General features: G+C 49.0%; 1 pseudogene; it reads left to right on the top strand.

The window, feature by feature from the left end:
• The first annotated feature begins 1,260 nt into the window (after positions 1-1,260).
• LOC127923017 (microfibril-associated glycoprotein 4-like) lies at positions 1,261-10,995 on the top strand (annotated as a pseudogene).
• Positions 10,996-21,376: the final 10,381 nt, after the last annotated feature.

Here is a 21,376-nt window from a genome sequence, read left to right as displayed (position 1 = left end):
GACGGGAGGGAAACGGACCGCGATAGGGAACCCAGACGGGAGGGAGGGAAACGGACCACGATAGGGAACCTGACGGGAGGGAGGGAAACGGACCACGATAGGGAACCTGACGGGAGGGAAAACGGACCACGATAGGGAACCTGACGGGAGGGAGGGAAACGGACCGCGATAGGGAACCTGACGGGAGGGAGGGAAACGGACCGCGATAGGGAACCTGACGGGAGGGAGGGAAACGGACCGCGATAGGGAACCTGACGGGAGGGAGGGAAACGGACCACGATAGGGAACCTGACGGGAGAAACGGACCGCGATAGGGAACCTGGCGGGAGGGAGGGAAACGGACGCGATAGGGAACCTGACGGGAGGGAGGAAACGGACGCGATAGGGAACCAGACGGGAGGGAGGGAAACGGACGCGATAGGGAACCTGACGGGAGGGAGAAACGGACGCGATAGGGAACCAGACGGGAGGGAAACGGACCGCGATAGGGAACCGGACGGGAGGGGAAACGGACCGCGATAGGGAACCTGACGGGAGGGAAACGGACGCGATAGGGAACCTGGCGGGAGGGAAACGGACGTGATAGGGAACCTGACGGGAGAGGAAACGGACTGTGTAAACAACATTCAACAATTGACTAACAAAATATGAGCAGAAAGGTAGAGTACACGCATGTTATGGTGAAACATGGGAGGAAAACTTTGGCTGTATGGATAGAAGATAAACTGTGTTTAAAAAGACAGAGTCCAGGAAACTACAGAAGTGGAAATGTCCATATTGTGAAATCGTGACTTCCCTGATAATAAAATCAGCCAATCAGGATCAACCCACCCCTTCTAAAAGTACACAAAAAGGATGGATAAGAGCCACAATCACATTATTTTTCTTGTCGGGCTTGAAAACCAACTGGAGAAAGGAGAAAGAGAGAAAAGAGAGCTCACCGTCCCGACAATATGCATGTAAGTTGAAGGCTTCATTTTACAACTGAAACATTTTACCACTACAGACTGTTTATATGTAAACAGACACACATTTCCATATATTGAGCAGAAGATTATTATGTTTTTACACACAGACTTACATAAAATAAATCCACATTTAATAGGCTCTCTGTGTTCCAGGCCCTGAGGATTCTCCACGTGATAGGGAACATTCTAGACGGGAGGAAATAAATCCACATTTAATAGGCTCTCTGTGTTCCAGGCCCTGAGGGAACCTCCATGTGTTGCTGCTGTCAGTAGCCGATTCTAAAGGGCTGATGTTCCAGCCTCTGGACTGTGCTGATATCTACAACGACGGCTCTAAGACCAGTGGTGTCTACAGGATGTACCCTGCTGGACCCAACTCTCCTCGATACGTCTTCTGTGATATGGACACCTGACGGAGGGAAATGGACTGTGAGTAGGTCACCTAGTAGGAAACTATTTAAACGGAGTACATAACCAGTGTTCAGACCAGACAAGAGGGCCTCAACCCCTCCAGACCATACTAGAGTCGGCCTCACCTCCAGACCATACTAGAGTCGGCCTCAGCCACTCCAAACCAGACTAGAGTCGGCCTCAGCCAGAAACCAGACTAGAGTCGGCCTCACCCCTCCAGACCATACTAGTCGGCCTCAACCCCTCCAGACCATACTAGTCAGCCTCAACCCTCCAGACCAGACTACAGTTGGCCTCAGCCCCTCCAGACCAGACAAGAGTCGGCCTCAGCCCCTCCAGACCAGACTAGGTCGGCCTCAACCCCTCCAGACCAGACTAGAGTCGGCCTCAGCCCCTCCAGACCAGACTAGAGTCGGCCTCAACCCCTCCAGACCATACTAGTCGGCCTCAACCCCTCCAGACCATACTAGTCGGCCTCAACCCCTCCAGACCAGACAAGAGTCGGCCTCAACCCCTCCAGACCAGACAAGAGTCGGCCTCAACCCCTCCAGACCAGACAAGAGTCGGCCTCAACCCCTCCAGACCAGACAAGAGTCGGCCTCAACCCCTCCAGACCATACAGAGTCGGCCTCAACCCCTCCAGACCAGACAAGAGTCGGCCTCAGCCCCTCCAGACCAGACAGAGTCGGCCTCAGCCCCTCCAGACCAGACTACAGTCGGCCTCAGCCCCTCCAGACCAGACTACAGTCGGCCTCAGCCCCTCCAGACCAGACTACAGTCGGCCTCAGCCCCTCCAGACCAGACAAGAGTCGGCCTCAGCCCCTCCAGACAAGAGTCGGCCTCAGCCCCTCCAGACCATACTAGAGTCGGCCTCTACCCTCCAGACCAGACTAGTCAGCCTCAACCCCTCCAGACCAGACTAGTCAGCCTCAGCCCCTCCAGACCAGACTAGAGTCGGCCTCAGCCCCTCCAGACCAGACTAGTCGGCCTCAGCCCCCAGACCAGACTAGTCAGCCTCAACCCCTCCAGACCAGACTAGTCAGCCTCAACCCCTCCAGACCAGACAAGAGTCGGCCTCAGCCCTCCAGACCATACTAGAGTCAGCCTCACCCCTCCAGACCAGACTAGTCAGCCTCAACCCTCCAGACCATACTAGAGTCGGCCTCTACCCCTCCAGACCAGACAAGAGTCGGCCTCAGCCCCTCCAGACAAGAGTCGGCCTCAGCCCCTCCAGACCATACTAGAGTCGGCCTCTAGCCCCTCCAGACCAGACTAGTCAGCCTCAACCCCTCCAGACCAGACTAGTCAGCCTCAACCCCTCCAGACCAGACTAGAGTCGGCCTCAGCCCCTCCAGACCAGACTAGTCAGCCTCAACCCCCAGACCAGACTAGTCAGCCTCAACCCCTCCAGACCAGACTAGTCAGCCTCAACCCCTCCAGACCAGACAAGAGTCGGCCTCAGCCCCTCCAGACCATACTAGAGTCAGCCTCAGCCCCTCCAGACCAGACTAGTCAGCCTCAACCCCTCCAGACCATACTAGAGTCGGCCTCTACCCCTCCAGACCAGACAAGAGTCGGCCTCAGCCCCTCCAGACCAGATAGCATCAACAAAAACATGCTACATCGACAGACTGATCTTGTTGAAGTATTTTAAGACAACTGTTTTCTGCCAGATTAGAGGTCTGATCAACCCCCTGACCTCCTGAGTCAGTACTCCACGACATGGCCAGACCATACTAAGTTCTCCTCTTCCCCTCCTTCCAGACTGTTTCAGAGGAGGATGGATGGAACAGTGAACTTCTACAGAGGATGGGACCAGTACAAGAACGGCTTTGGACACGCAGCAGGAGAGTACTGGCTGGGTAAAGGACCTTTCAAAAGCCTCATCAAGGACAGATCATCCATGGAAAACCCCTGGATAATATAAATTAATCATTGGTTTGTTAAATTGACCTCTGTTAGTGAGGTTGACCAGACTGTCAGTAGTTAGGCAAATCCCAACAGGGCCAAATCACAACAGGGCCAAATCCCAGACAGGGCCAAATCCCAACAGGGCCAAATCCCAACAGGGCCAATCCCAACAGGGTCAAATACAACAAATCACAACAGGGCCTCAACCCACCAACAGGGCCTCACAACCCCTAAACAGACACAACAGGGCCAAATCACAACAGGGCCTCCAATCACATTAGGGCCAAATCACAACAGACCAAATCAAAAAGGGCCAAATTTAATAGGGCCAAATCCCTGACAGGACCAAATCCTTTAGTCGGTGTGTAAAACCAGTGCTGTCTAGAAAAGCAACCTCCCACACTACTCCAAAGCAGTTCAAAATGACATGTACAAAAATATATATAATAATATATTCACTAATATATATAATAATATATTCACTTCCAGTCATAAGTCTGGACACACCTACTCATTCAACCCCTTATCTTTATTTAGACTATTTTCTACATTGTAGAATAATAGTGAAGACATCAAACTATTAAATAATGAAAGGAATGGAATCATGTAGTCACCAGGAAAAAAGAAACAGGAGTAGCCATCCCCCTGTTCAGACCAGCTTTGTTCACTCTCTGCATTCTCTCAGACCAGCTTCAACTGGCCTTTATTTTCCAACAGACCAAACTTTTGACTGGCCTACAGCCCCTCCAGACCATACAAGAAGTCGGCCTCAGCCCTGACCAACCAGACATGACTCTCTGTGCTGACCAAAGACATGACTCTCCTGTGCCCCTGACCAACCAGACATGACTCTCCTGTGCTGACCAGAAGACATGACTCTCCTGTGCTGACCAGACATGAGTCTCCTGTGCTGACCAAAGACATGACTCTCCTGTGCTGACCAAAGACAGACTCTCCTGTGCTGACCAAAGACATGACTCTCCTGTGCTGACCAGACATGAGTCTCCTGGCCTCAGACCCTCCAGACCAGACATGAGTCGGCCTCAGCCCCTCCAGACCAGACATGACTCTCCTGTGCCCTGACCAGACATGACTCTCCTCCAGACCAGACATGACTCGGCCTCAGCTGACCAGACCAGACATCGGCCTCAGCCCCTCCAGACCAGACATGACTCTCCTGGCCCAAGACCCTCCAGACCAGACCGAAGACATGACTCGGCCTCAACCCCTCCAGACCATACTGACTCCCTGTGCAGACCAGACTAGAGTCGGCCTCAGCCCCTCCAGACCAGACTAGAGACGGCCTCATGACCTCCAAACAGACTCCTGACTCCCTGTGCCTGACCAAAGACATGACCCCTCCAGACCAGACATGAGTCGGCCTCATGACCCCTCCAGACCAGACATGAGTCGGCTCCTGCCCAAACCAGACATGACTCAGCCCCTCCAGACCAGACATGAGTGGACCTCATGACCCCTGTGCAGACCAGACATGACTCTCCTGTGCCCAAAGACCCTCCTGTGCAGACCAGACATGAGTCTCCTGTGCCTCAAAGACATGACCCCTCCAGACCAAAGACATGAGTGCTGACCAAAGACAGCCCCTCCAGACCAGACATGAGTCTCCTGTGCCTGACCAGACCAGACATGACTCTCCTGTGCTGACCAAAGACATGACTCTCCTGTGCCCCTCCAGACCAACAGAGTCATGCTCAGCCTGTGCAGACCAGACATGACTCTCCTGTGCTGACCAGACCATACTAGAGTCGGCCTCTCCAGACCCTGGCCTCAGCCCCTGACCAGACATGAGTCTCCTGTGCTGACCAAAGACAGCCCCTCCAGACCAGACATGACTCGGCCCAAAGACCCTCCTGTGCTGACCAGACATGAGTCTCCTGCCTCAGCCCCTCCAGACCAGACATGAGCCCCTCCAGACCAGACATGAGTCTCCTGTGCTGACCAAAGACATGCCCCTCCAGACCAAAGACATGACTCTCCTGGCCTGACAAAGACCTCTCCAGACCAGACATGACTCTCCTGTGCTGACCAAAGACAGCCTCCTCCAGACCAAAGACATGACCTCTCCCCTGCAGACCAAAGACATGACTCAACTGTGCCTCCAGACCAGACATGACTCTCCTGTGCTGACCCCTCCAACCAGACATGACTCTCCTGTGCAGACCAAAGACATGAGAGTGCTGACCAAAGACATGACCCCTGTGCAGACCAGACATGACTCTCCTGTGCCAAAGACCAGACTCTCCTGTGCTGACCTCATGACCCCTCCAGACCAGACTAGACATGACTCTCCTGTGCCCTCCAGACCAAAGACATGACTCTCAGCCCCTGACCAAAGACATGACTCTCCTGTGCCCCTCCAGACCAGACTCTCCTGTGCTGCCAAAGACATGACCCCTCCAGACCAAAGACTGAGTCTCCTGTGCCCCTGACCAGACCAGACAAGAGTCGGCTGACCAACCTCTCCAGACCAGACCAAAGTCGGCCTCAGCCCCTCCAGACCAAAGACATGACTCTCCTGGCTGACTCAAAGACCCTCCAGACCAGACCAAAGACATGACTCTCCTGTGCTGACCAAAGACATGACTCTCCTGTGCCCCTCCAGACCAAAGACATGAGTCTCCTCAACCCATCAGACCAAAGACATGACTCGGCCTCAACCCCTCCAAACCAGACTCTCCTGTCTGACCAAAGACAACCCCTGTGCAGACCAAAGACATGACTCTCCCCTCCAAAGACATGACTCTCCTGTCTGCCAAAGACATGACTCTCCTGACCTGACCAAAGTCGACTCTCCTGTCCAGACCATGACTCTCCTGTGCTGACAAAGACCAGACTCTCCTGTGCCCCAGAAGACATGACTCTCCTCTGACCAAAGACAAGAGTCGGCCTCAACCTCCAGACCAAAGACATGACTCTCCTGTGCCCAAAGACATGACTCTCCAGACCATACCAAAGACATGACTCAGCCCCTGGACCAGACATGAGTCTGACCAAAGACAGACCAGTAGCATGACAAAGACATGACTCTCCTGTGCACCAAAGATCAGGACTCTCCTGTGCTGACCAAAGACTGACTTCCTTCTGACCAAAGACATGACTCTCCTGTGCACCAAAGACATGATCTCCTGTGCTGACCAAAGACATGACTCTCCTGATGCTGACCAAAGACATGACTCTCCTGTGCTGACCAAAGACATGACTCTCCTGTGCTGACCAAAGACATGACTCTCCTGTGCTGACCAAAGACATGACTCTCCTGTGCTGACCAAAGACATGACTCTCCTGTGCTGACCAAAGACATGACTCTCCTGTGCTGACCAAAGACATCCTTCCAGGTGTTTCAGAGGAGGATGGATGGAACAGTGAACTCTACAGAGGATGGGACCAAAGTACATGAACTTTGGCTGACCAAAGCAGGAGAGTACTGGCTGACCAAAGACTTCTTTCAAAAGCCTCATCAAAGACAGATCTCCATGGAAAACCTCTCCTGGATAATAAAATTAATCAGTGGTTTTGTTAAATTGACTTCTCTGTTAGTGAGGTTGTTGTGACCAAAGACATGAGTTAGGCTGGGCCAAAGACATGGGCTCCCAACTGGCTGAAATCCAAAGACAACAGACCAATATCTCCTGTGCTGACCAAAGACAACACCTCTCACACTGACCAAAGCAGTTCAAAAATAACTGTACAAAAACATATCTCCTGTGCTGACCAAAGAATAATCTATTCTGACTAAAGCATGATCTCCTGTAAAAACATGATTCACTAATATATATAATAATATATTCACTAATATATGTAATAATATATTCACTAATCCTATGTACCATAGACATGATTCCTAATATGATAAATAATATCTTGTATTTGACTAATATATTCACTAATATATGTAAAAATATATTCACTAATATATGTAATAATGATATCCTGTAGTAACCAAAGATGACTCTCCTGTAAAAATATATTCACTAATGCTGACCAATAATATGTTCACTAATATGATAAATACATATCTCACTACCATAGATATAATCCTATGCTGAATAATATATTCCAAAGACAAACTATCACTAATATGACTGTAATAAGTATATTCAAAAATATGTAATAATATATTCACTGTGCTGACCAAAGACATGACTCTCCAGTGTGCTGACCAAAGACATGACTCTCCTGTGCTGACCAAAGACATGAAAACCTGTGAACCAAAGACATGGTCTCATGTAGTAACCAAAACATGACTCTCCTGTTGACCAAAGACAAATGACTCTCCTTTACCAAAGACATGATTTTTGACAAAGACATGACTCTCCTGTGCTGACCAAAGACATGACTCTTGTGCTGACCAAAGACATGACTCTCCATTCTGACCAAAGACATGACTCTCCTGTGCTGACCAAAGAATTTATTTTGCTGACCAAAGACATGACTCTTTGACCAAAGACATGACTCTCAGTGATACCAAAGACATGACTCTCCTGTGCTGACCAAAGACATGACTCTCCTGTGCTGACCAAAGACATGACTCTCCTGTGCTGACCAAAGACATGACTCTCCTGTGCTGACCAAAGACATGACTCTCCTGTGCTGACCAAAGACATGACTCTCCTGTGCTGACCAAAGACATGACTCTCCTGTGCTGACCAAAGACATGACTCTCCTGTGCTGACCAAAGACATGACTCTCCTGTGCTGACCAAAGACATGACTCTCCTGTGCTGACCAAAGACATGACTCTCCTGTGCTGACCAAAGACATGACTCTCCTGTGCTGACCAAAGACATGACTCTCCTGTGCTGACCAAAGACATGACTCTCCTGTGCTGACCAAAGACATGACTCTCCTGTGCTGACCAAAGACATGACTCTCCTGTGCTGACCAAAGACATGACTCTCCTGTGCTGACCAAAGACATGACTCTCCTGTGCTGACCAAAGACATGACTCTCCTGTGCTGACCAAAGACATGACTCTCCTGTGCTGACCAAAGACATGACTCTCCTGTGCTGACCAAAGACATGACTCTCCTGTGCTGACCAAAGACATGACTCTCCTGTGCTGACCAAAGACATGACTCTCCTGTGCTGACCAAAGACATGACTCTCCTGTGCTGACCAAAGACATGACTCTCCTGTGCTGACCAAAGACATGACTCTCCTGTGCTGACCAAAGACATGACTCTCCTGTGCTGACCAAAGACATGACTCTCCTGTGCTGACCAAAGACATGACTCTCCTGTGCTGACCAAAGACATGACTCTCCTGTGCTGACCAAAGACATGACTCTCCTGTGCTGACCAAAGACATGACTCTCCTGTGCTGACCAAAGACATGACTCTCCTGTGCTGACCAAAGACATGACTCTCCTGTGCTGACCAAAGACATGACTCTCCTGTGCTGACCAAAGACATGACTCTCCTGTGCTGACCAAAGACATGACTCTCCTGTGCTGACCAAAGACATGACTCTCCTGTGCTGACCAAAGACATGACTCTCCTGTGCTGACCAAAGACATGACTCTCCTGTGCTGACCAAAGACATGACTCTCCTGTGCTGACCAAAGACATGACTCTCCTGTGCTGACCAAAGACATGACTCTCCTGTGCTGACCAAAGACATGACTCTCCTGTGCTGACCAAAGACATGACTCTCCTGTGCTGACCAAAGACATGACTCTCCTGTGCTGACCAAAGACATGACTCTCCTGTGCTGACCAAAGACATGACTCTCCTGTGCTGACCAAAGACATGACTCTCCTGTGCTGACCAAAGACATGACTCTCCTGTGCTGACCAAAGACATGACTCTCCTGTGCTGACCAAAGACATGACTCTCCTGTGCTGACCAAAGACATGACTCTCCTGTGCTGACCAAAGACATGACTCTCCTGTGCTGACCAAAGACATGACTCTCCTGTGCTGACCAAAGACATGACTCTCCTGTGCTGACCAAAGACATGACTCTCCTGTGCTGACCAAAGACATGACTCTCCTGTGCTGACCAAAGACATGACTCTCCTGTGCTGACCAAAGACATGACTCTCCTGTGCTGACCAAAGACATGACTCTCCTGTGCTGACCAAAGACATGACTCTCCTGTGCTGACCAAAGACATGACTCTCCTGTGCTGACCAAAGACATGACTCTCCTGTGCTGACCAAAGACATGACTCTCCTGTGCTGACCAAAGACATGACTCTCCTGTGCTGACCAAAGACATGGCTCTCCTGTGCTGACCAAAGACATGGCTCTCCTGTGCTGACCAAAGACATGGCTCTCCTGTGCTGACCAAAGACATGACTCTCCTGTGCTGACCAAAGACATGACTCTCCTGTGCTGACCAAAGACATGGCTCTCCTGTGCTGACCAAAGACATGACTCTCCTGTGCTGACCAAAGACATGGCTCTCCTGTGCTGACCAAAGACATCTGCATGATAGAAATGGAGATCCTTTTAAAAACTCAACTCTTGACCTCGACGCCAGCGCCCACTACATTTTTTCACATTGTTCCTCTTCATCAGGGACTGGTTTAGACCTGGGACACCAGGTGGGTGATATTAATTACCAGGTAGAAGAAAAACCAGCAGCCTGTGAACCTGGTAAGGGTAAGAGTTGAATATCTCTGTTCTAAATAAAAAGGTTCCCCTCTCGTCTGTTCGATGCAGGTCTGGACACCATCTACCTCCTGACCCTGAAAAAGAATTACGAGTTGAGGGTGGACATGGAGGACTTTGACGGACAGAAAGCCTACGCTTTCTACTCCTCCTTCGCCATCTCTCCCAAAGTCACAGATCCTGAACTGGATGGCTACAAACTCCAGGTTACTGGCTTTAAAGATGGAGGAGCAGGTGAGAACAGTTTAAACTTCCTTAGAGAAACATCTGGGCTGTATTCATTAGTTCAGATGAGAACAGTTTAAACTTCCTTAGAGAAACATCTGGGCTGTATTCATTAGTCAGAGTTCAGATGAGAACAGTTGAACTTCCTTAGAGAAACATCTGGGCTGTATTCATTAGTTCAGAGTTCAGCTAAGTTCCCTCATTCGGTTCTGTTTGATTCCAGTGAATACCCGTACAGATACACTATCTTAGAGCTGATCTGGGATCTGGGATCAGTTTCATTAGAGATCATAATGAATAGTATTACATAGAAAGGACTGGGCTGACCGTACAGATACACTATCTTAGAGCTGAATCTGGGATCAGTTCTGGGGATCAGTTTATTAGAGATCCTAATGAATAGTATTACATAGAAAGGACAGGGGGGGACCGTACAGATACACCATCTTAGAGCTGATCTGGGATCAGTTTATTAGAGATCATAGTGTATAGTATTACATAGAAATGACGGAGGGGGCTGGTCCTAGATCACACTGTGACATAGTAGACTGATTTTGACCAGGGCTCTGATAGGTTCCATAACATCTGACCTGTGTTTCCTGCTTGAACCAAGGGGACTCCCTCACCTACCACAGCGGTATGAAGTTCTCCACCTTCGACCGAGACCAGGGCACCAAGTGTGCGGTCAGCGCGGTCGGAGGTTATTGGCTTGCGACGCGTGTTACTTCTCAAACCCAAACGGTCTTTATACGTGGGGATTGAACTCACAGATGGAGTCAACTGGAGGATGGAAGACCTTCTACTCTGTGAAAGCCATATCCTTCAAGATTAGGCCTGTGAACCTGTGAAGGTCCTTCACAAAGTCCTTGAGTTAAAACATTGGTTATATGAACTGTATATTGTCCCTTCAAAAATGCTCGATTGGAAGATGTGGTGTTTTCATTCTATGCACAGTGTAACATTGATCTCAGTCAGTTGTCCTAGAAAACTAAAAAAACTGTCGCGTGAAAAATGCTCCTTTTCATGTAGCTCATATTCTGTTAAACCCAAATCGTGTTGTTGACTCGTTCCTATACTGGTATTTGTGTCTGGGGCGGTTGTGGTGCCCATATTACCGCCACAGCGGCAGTCATGAGTCAAGACCACAGTCACATTCTGCTGAGTCAACTTCCATCTCCTTTAATTAACTCTGGACATGGCTGTTACACCCAACTGACTACGCACCAATCAGGTCCTAACGGCCTGGTCCTTGGTAGAACCCAACTGACTACACACCAATCAGGTCCTAATGGTCTGGTCCTTGGTAGAACCCAACTGACTACACACCAATCAGGTCCTAACGGTCTGGTCCTTGGTAGAACCCAACTGACTACACACCAATCAGGTCACTAACGGCCTGGTCCTTGGTAGAACCCAGTTTGACTACCCAACTGTACTACATACGCACCCACACACACAGGTCCTAACTGGTCCTGGTCCTTGGTAGAACCCAACTGACTACGCACCAATGAGGTCCTAACGGTCTGGTCCTTGGTAGAACCCAACTGACTACGCACCAGGTCTAATGGTCTGGTCCTAATGGTCTGGTCTGGTCCTTGAGAACAACTGACTACACACCAATCAGGTCACTAACGGTCTGGTCCTTGAAACAGTAGAACCCAATGACTAGGTCACCACTAACGGTCTGGTCCCAGAGAACACCAACACTACACCAATCAGGTCCTAATGGTCTGGTCCTTGGTAGAACCCAACTGACTACACCAATCAGGTCACTAACGGTCTGGTCCTTGGTAGAACCCAACTGACTACAACCAATGCTACAGGTCCTAGGCCTGGTCCTTGGTAGAACCCAACTGACTACGCACCTGAGGTCCCAACGGTCTGGTGGTCTTTTCATGGTCCTTGGTAGAACCCAAATCCCAATCAGGTCCTAACGGTGGTCCTTGTGGTGAACCCAACTGACTACACACCAATCAGGTCACTAATGGTCTGGTCCTTAACTATAACTGGTAGAACCCAACTGACTACACACCAATCAGGTCACTAACAATCAGGTCTGGTCCTTGGTAGAACCCAACTGACTACACACCAATCAGGTCCTAACTGGTCTGGTCCTTGGTAGAACCCAACTGACTACACACCAATCAGGTCCTAACGGTACTGGTCCTTGGAACCCAACTGACTACACACCAATCAGGTCACTATGGTCTGGTCCTTGGTAGAACCCACCAATCAGGTCACTGACTACACACCAATCAGGTCCTAATGGTCTGGTCCTTGGTAGAACCCAACTGACTACACACCAATCAGGTCCTAACGGTCTGGTCCTTGGTAGAACCCAACTGACTACACACCAATCAGGTCCTAACGGTCCCAGAGCCTGGTCCTGGTAGAACCCAACTGACTACACACTGGTCCCAGAGCACCAACTAACGGTCTGGTCCTTGGTAGAACCCAACTGACTACACACCAATCAGGTCACTAACGGCCTGGTCCTTGGTAGAACCCAACTGACTACGCACCAATCAGGTCACTAATCCTTGGTCTGGTCCTTGGTAGAGACCCAACTGACTATGCACCAATCAGGCACTAACGGTCTGGTCCTTGGTAGAACAGTGACTACACACCACTGACTACGCCTTGGTAATACACACCAATCAGGTCCTGTCTGGTCCTTGTCCCAACTGACTACACACCAATCAGGTGGTCTGGTCCTTGGTAGAACCCAACTGACTACACACCAATCAGGTCCTAATGGTCTGGTCCTTGGTCACTGACTACACACCAATCCTGGTCCTTCTGGTCCTGGTAGAACCCAACTGACTACACACCAATCAGGTCACTAACGGTCTGGTCCTTGGTAGAACCCAACTGACTACGCACCAATCAGGTCACTAACGGTCTGGTCCTTGGTAGAACCCAACTGACTACGCACCAATCAGGTCACCAATCTGGTCCCGACACTAAACCCAACTGACTACACTCAGGCCCTAATGGTCTGGTCCTTGGTAGAACCCAACTGACTACTGCACCAATCAGGTCACTAACGGCCTGGTCCTTGGTAGAACCCAACTGACTACGCACCAATCAGGTCCCTAACGGTCTGGTCCTTGGTAGAACCCAACTGACTACACACCAATCAGGTCACTAACGGTCTGGTCCTTGGTAGAACCCAACTGACTACACACCAATCAGGTCACTAACTAACTGGTCCTGGAACCCAACTGACTACACACCAATCAGGCCCTAATGGTCTGGTCCTGGTAGAACCCAACTGACTACACACCAATCAGGTCCTAACGGTCTGGTCCCAGAGCAGAACCCAACTGACTACACACCAATCAGGCCACTAATGGTCTGGTCCTTGGTAGCAACCCAACTGACTACACTGTCACTATACTGTGTCCCAGAGCAACCACACCACACACACACTGTACTATACTGTGTCCCAGAGCAACAGTAACACACACTGTACTATACTGTGTCCCAGAGCAACAGTAACACACCACACACACTGTACTATACTATGTCTGTGTCCCAGAGCAACAGTAACACACACACTGTACTATACTGTGTCCCAGAGCAACAGTAACACACCACACACACTGTACTATACTACTGTGTCCCAGAGCAACAGTAACACACCACTATACTGTGTCCCACACTGTACTATACTGTGTCCCAGAGCACACACACACTGTACTATACTGTGTCCCAGAGCAACAGTAACACACCACTATACTGTGTCCCAGAGCAACAGTAACACACTGTACTATACTGTGTCCCAGAGCAACAGTAACACACACACACACTCTACTATACTGTGTCCCAGAGCAACAGTAACTGTACTATACTGTGTCCCAGAGCAACAGTAACACACCACACACACTGTACTATACTGTGTCCCAGAGCAACAGTAACACACACTGTACTATACTGTGTCCCAGAGCAACAGTAACACACACACACACACTGTACTATACTGTGTCCCAGAGCAACAGTAACACACCACACACTGTACTATACTGTGTCCCAGAGCAACAGTAACACACACACTATGTACTATACTGTGTCCCAGAGCAACAGTAACACACCACACACACTGTACTATACTGTGTCCCAGAGCAACAGTAACACACCACACACACACTGTGTCCCAGAGCAACAGTAACACACACACTACTATACTGTGTCCCAGAGCAACAGTAACACACCACACACACTGTACTATACTGTGTCCCAGAGCAACAGTAACACACCACACACACACTGTACTATACTGTGTCCCAGAGCAACAGTAACACACACACACACTGTACACACCACACACTGTACTACACTGTACTATACTGTGTCCCAGAGCAACAGTAACACACACACTGTACTATACTGTGTCCCAGAGCAACAGTAACACACCACACACACTCTACTATACTGTGTCCCAGAGCAACAGTAACACACACACTGTACTATACTGTGTCCCAGAGCAACAGTAACACACCACACACACTCTACTATACTGTGTCCCAGAGCAACAGTAACACACACTGTACTATACTGTGTCCCAAAGCAACAGTAACACACCACACTGTGTCCCAGAGCAACAGTAACACACTGTACTATACTGTGTCCCAGAGCAACAGTAACACACCACACACACACACACACTGTACTATACTGTGTCCCAGAGCAACAGTAACACACCACTACACACACTATACTGTGTCCCAGAGCAACAGTAACACACCACACAGAGACAGTACTATACTGTATCCCAGAGAAACAGTAACACAGCACTATACTGTGTCCCAGAGCAACAGTAACACACCACACACACACTGTACTATACTGTGTCCCAGAGCAACAGTAACACACCACACACACACTGTACTATACTGTGTCCCAGAGCAACAGTAACACACCACACACACACTGTACTATACTGTGTCCCAGAGCAACAGTAACACACCACACACACACACACACCGTTTCACTCTCTTTCACTCACTCACCTTCTTGCCCTCTGATTGGTCGGGGCTGACGTATGACAGCTTCCTGCGGACGTAAAACAACATGTCGTCCTGTTCCCGCGTAACAGCTTCTCCATGAAGTACGTGGAGAACATCCATGTCCAGAACACGATGCGGTCGTCCTTAAAACACCCTGGATCAAAAAACACGGAGAGAGGTCAGAGGTCACCTTGGAGACCTTAAAACACCTTGGATCAAAAAAACACAGAGGATCAAAAAACACGGAGGTCAGACCTTAAACACCCTGGATCAAAAAACACGGAGAGAGGTCAGAGGTCAGGCCTTAATACACCCTGGATCAAAAAACACGGAGAGAGGTCAGAGGGACCTCACCCTGGCCTTAATACACCCTGGATCAAAAAACACGGAGAGAGGTCAGAGGTCAGACCTTAAAACACCTTGGATCAAAAAAACACAGAGGTCAGAGGTCAGACCTTAAAACACCCTGGATCAAAAAACAGAGAGAGGTCAGAGGTCAGGCCTTAATACACCCTGGATCAAAAAACACGGAGAGAGGTCAGAGGTCAGGCCTTAATACACCCTGGATCAAAAAACACGGAGAGAGGTCAGAGGTCAGGCCTTAATACACCCTGGATCAAAAAACACGGAGAGAGGTCAGAGGTCAGGCCTTAAAACACCCTGGATCACAAAGTGACAGTAACAGACGAGCGTAACAAATATATATTATATATACAAACATACAATAACGAGACATTTGATCACCTGCCGCAGGCTACATATTATACATTACGTGTGAAACATTGTGAGGATCAAAAAACACAGAGAGAGGTCAGAGGTCAGACCTTAAAACCCCCTGGAACGGTCCTACCACAGTTATCAGAGCAAGAGGAGGACGGGACCCGGGCCACACCTGGTTTACAGTAAACTCAAAGAGAAACGCTCTACTGTGATAAGTCTAGGTGACTATTGGCTTTGGTCGTCACCGTTATCAGAGCAGGAGGAGGACGGGACCCGGGCCACACCTGGTTTACAGTAAACTCAAAGAGAAACGCTCTACTGTAATAAGTCTAGGTGGCTATTGGCTTTGGTCCTCAGGGAGATGGAATGGAGGAGGACGGGACCCGGGCCACTCCTGGTTTACAGTAAACTCAGAGAGAAACGCTCTACTGTAATAAGTCTAGGTGGCTATTGGCTTTGGTCCTCAGGGAGATGGAATGGAGGAGGACGGGACCCGGGCCACTCCTGGTTTACAGTAAACTCAGAGAGAAACGCTCTACTGTAATAAGTCTAGGTGACTATTGGCTTTGGTCCTCAGGAGATGGAATGGAGGAGGACGGGACCCGGGACTCCTGGTTTACCCTCAGAGAGAAACGCTCTACTGTAATAAGTCTAGGTGGCAGGAAGTCACACCCTTCAGGGAGATCAATGGAGGAAGGTTTACGCTCACTGTAAGTACTCACACCCTTAGGATTTTGAGACCCTTGGCTTTCCATCCCTTCAGGAGTACTCATGGAGGAAGTACTCACACCCTTCAGGAAGTACTCACACCCTTCAGGAGAGTACTCACACCCTTCAGGAAGTACTCACACCCTTTGAGACCCTTCAGGAAGTACTTTCAGGAAGTGCTCACACCCTTCAGGAAGTACTCACACCCTTCAGGAAGTACTCACACCCTTCAGGAAGTACTCACACCCTTCAGGAAGTACTCACACCCTTCAGGAAGTGTCACACCCTTCAGGAAGTACTCACACCCTTCAGGAAGTACTCACACCCTTCAGGAAGTACTCACACCCTTCAGGAAGTACTCACACCCTTCAGGAAGTGCTCACACCCTTCAGGAAGTACTCACACCCTTCAGGAAGTGCTCACACCCTTCAGGAAGTACTCACACCTTCAGGAAGTACTCACACCCTTCAGGAAGTACTCACACCCTTCAGGAAGTACTCACACCCTTCAGGAAGTACTCACACCCTTCAGGAAGTACTCACACCCTTCAGGAAGTACTCACACCCTTCAGGAAGTACTCACACCCTTCAGGAAGTACTCACACCCTTCAGGAAGTACTCACACCCTTCAGGAAGTACTCACACCCTTCAGGAAGTACTACAGACATTTTAAAGGATCACACCCTTGAGGAAGTTACTCACATCTTCAGGAAGTACTCACACCCTTCAAAGTGGAATTTAGTTTTAGACCCTTTTTTTTTAATACAAATGAATTCATAATGAAAACCCTTCAGGAATATCTTCAGTCGATCAGGAAGTACTCACACCCCTTGTTATGGTAACATGCCTAAGACATTTTAAATGGATCACATTGACATGTTGCTTAACAAGTCACATAATAAGTTGCTCCACTCTGGACGCCAAAGTGGGAATTTAGTTTTTATGATTTTTTTTTTTAATACAAATGAATTCTCTGAAAAGGCTACAATTATCTTCAGTCCCTAATCTATTCACCCCCACATGTTATCTGTAAGGTCCCTAAATCAGTTCAGAGTCAAAATGTTGCTTAACACATCACAATTATCTGTGCATGGACCCTCATCTCTGTACCCCCACACAATAATGTTTAACATGATGTTTAAATGGACCCTCATCTCTGTACCCCCACACATACAATTATCTGTGAGGTCCCTCATCTCTGTACCCCCACACATACAATTATCTGTGAGGTCCCTCATCTCTGTACCCCCACACATACAATTATCTGTGAGGTCCCTCATCTCTGTACCCCCACACATACAATTATCTGTGAGGTCCCTCGTCTCTGTACCCCCCACACATACAATTATCTGTGAGGTCCCTCATCTCTGTACCCCCACACATACAATTATCTGTGAGGTCCCTCGTCTCTGTACCCCCACACATACAATTATCTGTGAGGTCCCTCATCTCTGTACCCCCACACATACAATTATCTGTGAGGTCCCTCGTCTCTGTACCCCCACACATACAATTATCTGTGAGGTCCCTCGTCTCTGTACCCCCACACATACAATTATCTGTGAGGTCCCTCATCTCTGTACCCCCACACATACAATTATCTGTGAGGTCCCTCGGTCGAGGAGAGAATTTCAAAACACAGATTCAACCACAAAGACCAGGGAGGTTTTGCGTTGCAAAGAAGGGCACCTATTGGTAGATGGGTAAAAAAATAAAATAAAAAGCAGACATTGAATATCTGTTAGAGCATGGTGTAGTTACTACACTATGGATGGTGTATCAATACACCCAGTCACTACAACGATACAGGCATCCTTAACTCAGTTGCCGGAGAGGAAAGAAACCGCTCAGGGATTTCACCATGAGGCCAATGGTGACTTTAAAACAGTTACAGAGTGTAATGTCTGTGATAGTAAACTGAGGATGGATTAACATTGTAGTTACTCCACAATAGTAATCTATAAAACAGAGTGGAAAGAAAGATGCCTGCACAGAATAACAAATATTCCAAAACATGCTTCCTGTTTACAACAAGACACTAAAGTAAAACTGCAAAAGAAATTGGCAAAGCAATTAACTTTCTGTCCTGAATACAACGTGTTATGTTTGGGGCAAATCCAATACAACACTGAGCACTACTCTCCATATTGTCTAGTATAGTGGTGGCTGGATCATGTTATGGCTGAACACAGGCAAAATCCTAGAGAAACCCTGGTTCAGTCTGCTTTCCACCAGACATTGGGAGATGAATTCCCCTTTTCAGCAGGACAATAACCTGGTTCAGTCTGCTTTCCACCAGACACTGGGAGATGAATTCACCTTTCAGCAGGACAATAACCTAAAACCTCTACGGCAAGATCTGAACATGTCTGTCCAGCAATGATCAACAACCATCTTGACAGAGCTTGAAGAATTAAAAAAATAATTGCAAATATTGTACAATCCAGGTTTGCAGAGCTCTTAGAGACTTACCCAGAAAGACTCGCAGCTCTTAGAGACTTACCCAGAAAGACTCGCAGCTCTTAGAGACTTACCCAGAAAGACTCGCAGCTCTTAGAGACTTACCCAGAAAGACTCGCAGCTCTTAGAGACTTACCCAGAAAGACTCGCAGCTCTTAGAGACTTACCCAGAAAGACTCGCAGCTCTTAGAGATTTACCCAGAAAGACTCAGCTGTAATCACTATTAGAGACTTACCCAGAAAGACTCAGCTGTAATCACTATTAGAGACTTACCCAGAAAGACTCACAGCTGCAATCACTGCTAAAGGTGATTCTAACGTATCGACTCAGGGGGTTGAATAATTATCTAATCAAGATATACAAGTGCTTTACAAATATGTTAGAATTTGTTAAGCACTTTGACAGCGCAATTTGTGTAGTTCGTTGACAACAAAATGACAGAATCCATTTGAATCCCACTTCCACGACAAAATGACAACAGAATCCATTTGAATTCCACTTCCACGACAAAATGACAACAGAATCCATTTGAATCCCACTTCCACAACAAAATGTGGAAAAAGTCCAGGAGTGTGAATACTTCCTGAAGGCTCTGTATATTGTGCACTACTTTTGACCAGAGCCCATATAGACTCAGTAGTTTCCATTCCATGTAGTTTCACTGGTGCACTATATAGGCAATAGGGCTACCATTTCGGAGACAGACAGGGTTCTTCTCTAATGGAAGGAAGCAGCTTCTGACACAAAATGGCCATTCAGTTTAAACTGCTCATTCAGAGAAACACATTCCTCCATGCCATTTCATTACAGTGAGATTCAATTCAGTGTAACTCAATCTACTGAAGCGCTGTCTGGCTTTGATTGCTTCAATTTAGGAAATTCATTATTATTGACAAATAACATAGTGTCAAAAAGATCGCATTTGGTTTAAATAACTTGTATTTATGTGTGTACATTATTCAAAGAAAATCTCCTGAACTCTTAATGCTGACACCATAAATGCTGAAACTGAAGCCTTTGTTCCTCTCAGACGAGTCTAGTTTCTACAGACAGAACGAAAGGGAACTGAAATACCACTACATTTCATGATCCGGATTTTTTATTGTATTCTATACCTTTATTTAACGAGGTTAGTTAAGAACAAACGATTACATTTACAATGGTGGGCCTCCCCCAGCCAAACCAGGACGACACTGAGCCAATGGTGGGCCTCCCCCGGCCAAACCAGGACGACACTGAGCCAATGGTGGGCCTCCCCCGGCCAAACCAGGACGACACTGAGCCAATGGTGGGCCTCCCCCGGCCAAACCAGGACGACACTGAGCCAATGGTGGGCCTCCCCCGGCCAAACCAGGACGACACTGAGCCAATGGTGGGCCTCCCCCGGCCAAACCAGGACGACACTGAGCCAATGGTGGGCCTCCCCCGGCCAAACCAGGACGACACTGAGCCAATGGTGGGCCTCCCCCGGCCAAACCAGGACGACACTGAGCCAATGGTGGGCCTCCCCCGGCCAAACCAGGACGACACTGAGCCAATGGTGGGCCTCCCCCGGCCAAACCAGGACGACACTGAGCCAATGGTGGGCCTCCGCCGGCCAAACCAGGACGACACTGAGCCAATGGTGGGCCTCCCCCGGCCAAACCAGAGCCAATGGTGGGCCTCCCCCGGCCAAACCAGGACGACACTGAGCCAATGGTGGGCCTCCCCCGGCCAAACCAGAGCCAATGGTGGGCCTCCCCCGGCCAAACCAGAGCCAATGGTGGGCCTCCCCCGGCCAACACAGAGCCAATGGTGGGCCTCCCCCGGCCAAACCAGGACGACACTGAGCCAATGGTGGGCCTCCCCCGGCCAAACCAGGACAACACTGAGCCAATGGTGGGCCTCCCCCGGCCAAACCAGGATGACACTGAGCCAATGGTGCGCCTCCCTATGGGAGTCCCAAATCACAGCCGCTTGCGATTCAGCCTGGATTGGAACCAGGGTGTCTGTAGTGACGCCTCTAGTACTGAGATGCAGTGCCTTAGACCGCTGAACCAGGGTCTGTAGTGACGCCTCTAGTACTGAGATGCAGTGCCTTAGACCGCTGAACCAGGGTCTGTAGTGACGCCTCTAGTACTGAGATGCAGTGCCTTAGACCGCTGAACCAGGGTCTGTAGTGACGCCTCTAGTACTGAGATGCAGTGCCTTAGACCGCTGAACCAGGGTCTGTAGTGACGCCTCTAGTACTGAGATGCAGTGCCTTAGACCGCTGAACCAGGGTCTGTAGTGACGCCTCTAGTACTGAGATGCAGTGCCTTAGACCGCTGAACCAGGGTCTGTAGTGACGCCT

This window comes from Oncorhynchus keta, unplaced genomic scaffold (genome assembly GCF_023373465.1).
Source record: "Oncorhynchus keta strain PuntledgeMale-10-30-2019 unplaced genomic scaffold, Oket_V2 Un_contig_27937_pilon_pilon, whole genome shotgun sequence".
NCBI classification, from domain to species: domain Eukaryota; kingdom Metazoa; phylum Chordata; class Actinopteri; order Salmoniformes; family Salmonidae; genus Oncorhynchus; species Oncorhynchus keta.
Note: the sequence above shows the minus strand (reverse complement) of the source record. Positions and strands in the feature narration are given on the sequence as shown.